Here is a 6,000-nt window from a genome sequence, read left to right as displayed (position 1 = left end):
AATTCTAGGCTTTGTGCTGGGACAGGGAAAGAGACAGGATTGGGACATTGCCTTTTCCTTCGATCGTTTCATTTCTCAGTCTGGGAGAGAGCTGCATAAATAAATAAATAGTTATAACAGAATATGATTATAGCCTATGCAGAGCTATGAGCAAGGCCTCACAATGAAGGGGACTCTCTTAGCTGAATGAATAATAACCTATGTGTCAAGCACTGTTTGCATTCATTATCTCATTTACTTCTCAGGACAGCTCTATTGTGCTATTATTATCTCTATTTTGTAGATGAGGAAACAGGTTCAGAGGTCATTCTCAACTGCAGCTCTGACCGTGTTACTTCTCTTGCTCATAGCCTGTTGCTGGCTCGCCACTTCTTCCTGGAGCCTTTCCAGTTCTCACATGGTCTGCTTTGGCTTAACTCTCCAGCCTCCTCATCTCTCCACATTTCCCCTGCTCAACTCCCAGCCACACTGATCAACTGCCTTGAACCAGTCTCCAATCTCCGTGCTGTTGCAAATGCTGTCTCTTATGTATGGAGCATTCTTTCTTTTTTTTTTTTTTTTTGCCGTTCCTTGGGCCGCTCTGGTGGCATATGGAGGTTCCCAGGCTAGGGGTCGAATCGGAGCTGTAGACACCGGCCTATGCCAGAGCCACAGCAACGCAGGATCCGAGCCACGTCTGCAACCTACACCACAGCTCACAGCAACGCCGGATCCTTAACCCACTGAGCAAGGGCAGGGACCGAACCCACAACCTCATGGTTCCTAGTCGGATTCGTTAACCCCTGAGCCACAATGGGAACTCCTGGATCATTCTTTCTTCTCACTTTCACTTACTCAGTCTTCAGGTCCCTTGACCTGCCCGGCTGGGTTATGGGCTCCCTCCAAAGTTTCCTTAGACCTCCCGATCTAACACCCATTTTAACTCCTTTACACGAAGTGTCATCATCTGTTCCTCTGTCTCCCCAAAGAGACTTTAAGCTTCTGGAGGGCAGGGCTATCTCGGTCTGATTCACGGCTCTGTGTCTAACACCAGGCGCTGCATCCAGCACACTGAAGGGAAAAGGTGAAAAAAGAAGTTGGGGTCCCCGGGGGAAGACATGCCACAGCGGTATCAGAGAGGACCGCCAAACCAGCAGTTAGACCATGGATGATGTTGGTGAATGCGGTCTTCAAGGTGCCTGGAAGAGTACATGAAATATTATATGTAAAAAAGTGGATCCCTGTGTCTGGTGCACTGTAAATATCAGTAAGCGGCAGCTATGGCTATTACTGTGAAATTTGGGAGTTCCTGTTGTGGCTCAGTGGGTTAAGAACCTGATATAGAGGATGCAAGTTCAATCCCTGGCCTTGCTCAGTGGGTTAAGGATCTGGCTTTGCCCTGAGCTGTGGCATAGGTCGCAGATACAGCTCCAATCCTGCCATTGCTGTGGCTGTGACAGGCCAGCAGCAGCTGCTGCTTGGAGTCGACCCCCAGCCTGGGAACTTCCATGTGCTACAGGTGCGACCATTAAAAAAACCCCGAAAAACAAAAACCACCACCACATCAAAAACTATTATTGGAGTTCCTGTTGTGGTGCAGTGGAAACGAATCCAACTAGTATCCATGAGGATGTGGCTTCGATCCCTGGCCCCGCTCAGTGGGTGATGGGTCCAGCGTGGCCAGGGTGTAGGTCACAGATGTGGCTCAGATCCTGTGTTGCTGTGGCTGTGGTGTAGGCCGGCAGCTACAGCTCCAATTAGACGCCTAGCCTGGGAACATCCACATGCGTTGGGTGTGGCTCCAAAAAGAAAAAAAAAAAAAAACCCAGAAAACAAAAAGACAATTAACTGTCAACCTTCAAGTAAAAGGAAACCCTGAGCCTGGGTGTAAGAGACAGATATGAGATTTCCCACGGTCCTCCCCTTAGAGCTAGGCTTCCATAACGGGGGTTCTGTGCTTGGATCAAACTCCTCCTGCAGAGATTGCTGCAGGGTGAGTAACAGCAGGGCTGGAGGTATCAAGCTAGGTTAGGTGATGGGAAGTTAACAACCCCACCCCCCCCCACATTCCCAAATTTCCCGCTACATGTACAACATGGCTTGGTGGCGGGGACTGAGTCTGACAGCCGCTTTTTCTCAACACAGGCTTCCACAGCAGTTTAGAGAAGCAGAATTGAGGGTCTCAGCCCAGAACAGAGTCCCTTCCCTCCCGCTGACAACTCATTGGCCAGAAGGAGTCATGTGGCACCATCCAACCAGGTGGGGCCCAGGAAGCGCAATCCAGCCCGGTGCCCAGAAGAGACAGAGAACCTTATAGGTTCTCTCTCCTTCTCCCTCTATTTTTTTTTTTCTTTTTTAGAACCGCACCTAGGGCATATGGAAGTTCCCAGGCTAGGGGTCGAATCAGAGCCACAGCTGCCATCCTATGTCATAGCCACAGCAACGCGGGATCTGAGCTGCATCTGTGACCTACACCACAGCTGACTGCAATGCTGGAACCTTAACCTACTGAGCGAAGCCAGGGATTGAACCCGCATCTTTATGGATACTAGTTGGGTTCATTACCACTGAGCCACAACAGGAAGTCCCTTATGGGTTCTTTCCGTGACAAAAGAGCCAAGACCCTCTTCTGAAACAATCTGGAGATGCTGCAGCTCCAAGAAACTCAAGAAACTTGCAATTATAAAGCGTCCTTTTCTGTAAAGTGGGCATTGCTGGCATCGCTGCCAGTTTGTTTCTTTCATGAAAGTCTGGCCTACTTGTTGTCACATGCGTGTGTGTGTGGTGCACTGTGTGTGTGTGTTCTCATCCAAACAGCTGCTCACAGGAGGTGGGGCTGATCCTGTGAAGCTGGCCAGAGGGATGTCTAGATCCCACGCTTTTCTTCAGCAGCAAGTGGCTGCAAAGGACTGGACTGAGCTGGCGGGAGCCCTGCTCAGCCTGAGCTGGGCTTTGACAACACACATGTGTGTATTCCTGACTCCGTGAACAACCCAGGTTCTGGAAAACAAAGGTCTAGGTAGGGGCTGGGGTTTTCCTGGAGGACATGGACATTTTACTGTCAATCGGTGACAAATCCCAACCCAGAAAGTGATGGGGCAGGCTCCCCTTGAGCAGGTGGAGGGCAGACAGCAGCCACAGGGAGGCAGACACCAGGAGGAGCCCTGGGACCAGCATCTGGTCTGTGGGCTCTGATGAGTCAAATGGAGGAGCTGCCTCTAGGCGCCCCTGAGTGGTCACATCCAAACTTCCGTCTTGCCAAACATCACCGCCACAGGACCTGTGCCACAGGTCAGGACAAAGAAGTCATAGGGAAGGTGGCCTTGCTCCACCCCCAGGTCTGTGTGGCTGGGACACCTTAGCGCAGAGGAGGCGGTGGAGAGCTTGCCCCATGCTGTGGCCGTGAGCTCCATCCTGAAGCACCCCGGGAGGAAGCGTCGCAGGCAAGGTTTCTGGGTGGACCTGCCCAGAGGCTGGGGAATGGATGCCAGGACCTTTCAGGTATTCCAGCCTTGGGTCACTGGTTCACCTTCTGATCTGCTCAGCATGGTTCCCCAGGGTGGTGGTGGGGAAACTGAGGCAGTACAGCAGGTTCTCTGAATTTAGCCACCAGACGAGGGCTCTCAGCTCTCCACCCATGCACCCAGCCTCCCTGCACCATTACCCAGGGCTACCTGTTTCTACAGCAGAGTGGCTCCTGGCCCCTTGCAGACCCTACACAGCCCCACCTCTACCCACCCCTCCTCGCCGGAGGTCCATCAAAAAGCCATTTAGTTTCCACCCATTCTCCTCGGATCTCTTCCCTTATCTGATATTCTGGATCTCAGTTATACGACCATGACCGTCCCTTAGACGGGGGACCCCTGAGAACAGAAGTGGATCTTCCCTATATAGCTTCACCCTCCCAACCTCTAAGACCCCTGCGCTTGGTTGTGTCCCGCTGGGGGGGTCAGCCGGAGAGCAGATCCATCGGACTGAATGAGGCTGGCGTGGGGGTGGCCGGAATACACCCTGGGCAATGTGTACAAACTGGGAGCTGTTTACTAGTTGCCGTGAGAAGCCTATATACAAAGAAGGCACGAGGAGGGGGAGGGAGCTCCCCTGCTACAGTACCGTGGATGGGGGTGGGTGGGAGAGGTTTTCTGGAACCAGCCTCAACTTCTACCATGGGCCACGGTGGGGGGAGAAGGCAGAGCTGAGTTGGCTCTGAAAGCCAAGGACAGCTGGGAGCTCCACGTCTCCAGCTCATGGTCCATGGGGGTAAAGTGGGGTCTGGCTGATGGGGCAGGTGCAGGGCTCCCTCCCTCTTCTACATTCAAGTGTTGCTCCCCCTGTGATCTCATGGGGGGGTCCCTCCAAGCCTTCAGAGGTCGGGCTGGTCACATGGGTGAGAAGTGGCATCTCTTCTGTGTCCTTCGGACATCTCCTTGGCCCAGGACCAGTCCCCTCCTCTGCTGAGGAGTCCCCCGCCTCCCCGGGCCGTCGGAGCACAGTGTGTTCTGGCTGCCTGGCAGCGTGTCCTTCTTTCTTTCTTCGGGCTGCCTTTCCTGCTAGTGCATGGGTGGCTGTGGCCAAGGACAGAGATTTCGCCTCGATTCATGAAAGAAAGCCAGCCTGGGGACTTTCTTTCTAGTTCCTTCTGCTCTTGGGTCTGAACAACCAGCTCCTGCAAACACCCCCTTGGACAACCTCGGGCAGGCTTCCCACGCTCTGGCATGGCTGCTGGGGGCTGTGCCTGGGCCCAGCGGGCTGCTCTTTGTCAGTGGTTTTCATCTCGAGGGCTGAGTCAGTCCAGTGACTATGGCTCACGATGGGTCCAGTGTGAACAGAGGAGGCGTCACCACAATAGGGGCTGCTTCCTCCTGGCTCTGGCGGAGGTCCTTTGGCTTGGTTTTGGCACAGGCAGAAGCTGGGACACGCATGTCCACACCCCACCCGGGGTGTACAAGCACGGGCCACAAGCATGTATGTCCAGGGCACAGGGCTGCAGTGCTCAGCAATGCAAGGTCCACGGCCCCGGCCCTCCTGCAGGGAGAAGGCCACGGCTGGATGGCACGTGAATGCACGTGAAGACGTGTGTGTGCCCAAGCCTGCTGGTGCCAGCCAAAGGCAGTGGCCCCTGTGGACTGTCGGGGGCATAGCTTATAAATAGAAGGGGATACGGGGGGAGCGGGGGTGGGATCGGGGTGGGGGGTGTCAGTAGTATCGGTCCCGAGTCTGCCAGCTGGTCACCCAGTGCTTCTTGGTGGGCACGGTGCTCCCTGGAGATGGGTAGCGCGCCTCCTCCCGGATCCGCACCGCGTGGTACTTGGGCATGATCCGGTAATAGCGGGTACGCTTAAAGAAGTCGCACTGGAGGTGGGGGAGAAGACGAAGCCCATCAGCATCTGGCTTTTGAGGCAGCGGGGAGAGGTGCCCAGCCCCCTCTTTGCCCACCAGAGGTCCTCACAGCCAGGACCCCCACCCAACCACAATGCCATCTCCCTGCACTGACAGGGTTCAGAGAAAGGAGGCCCCAGAGGAAGGCAGAGAGGAGAGGGAGAGGCAGATGGAGATAGATGGGAAGTTGTTGAGACGGCTGACTGAATGGCTAGGAAGGGTGGGGACCGTCCCTGAGCACAAAATTGGGAGGGGCCAGTTTGTCACCCCGAGGGGGCTCCTAAGAGGAAAAGGGCTGTTTGCCAGGGGGAAGGGCTCCCCTAGTCCCTTCCTGCCCTGGAAGTGGGGCTGGGGAGTCGCATCACTCTGAAGTTTGTCTTGTGGCCTTCAGAGATGGGGTCCCGCCTTGGTCTTGACCCCTTTCCAATCCCCAGAAAGCGAAGGGGGCACAGGGAGGGTTTTATGGCTCCCTCTTGGGGTCCCAAGTCCTTGAGGAGCTCAGGGGGGAGGCTGGGGGAGGGCAGATACCCGGAGCTCTCCCACGGGTGTGCAGGGGAGGCAGACAGAGTGGCCTGCCCTTTGGGGTGGCGCCAGGGACAGAGTCAGGTGCAGAGAGGACCCATGAAGGAAGAGGAGCAGATA

At 55.0% G+C, this 6,000-nt stretch overlaps 1 protein-coding gene across 2 annotated transcripts in view; it reads right to left on the bottom strand.

Moving 5' to 3' along the window:
* Nucleotides 1-4,002: 4,002 nt before the first annotated feature.
* Nucleotides 4,003-6,000, bottom strand: part of ITGA3 (integrin subunit alpha 3) — a 35,133-nt gene continuing 33,135 nt past the window's right edge. Inside the window, exon 26 of one of the 2 annotated variants that reach the window (XM_047757335.1) lies at nt 4,003-5,331. The gene's annotated coding sequence lies outside the window, so the exon portion shown is untranslated. The remainder of the gene's footprint in view (nt 5,332-6,000) is intronic. The other variant, XM_047757336.1, reaches the window with a different exon arrangement.

This window comes from Phacochoerus africanus, chromosome 14 (assembly GCF_016906955.1).
Source record: "Phacochoerus africanus isolate WHEZ1 chromosome 14, ROS_Pafr_v1, whole genome shotgun sequence".
NCBI classification, from domain to species: Eukaryota; Metazoa; Chordata; class Mammalia; order Artiodactyla; family Suidae; genus Phacochoerus; species Phacochoerus africanus.
This window is presented reverse-complemented; position numbering and strand designations above follow the sequence as displayed.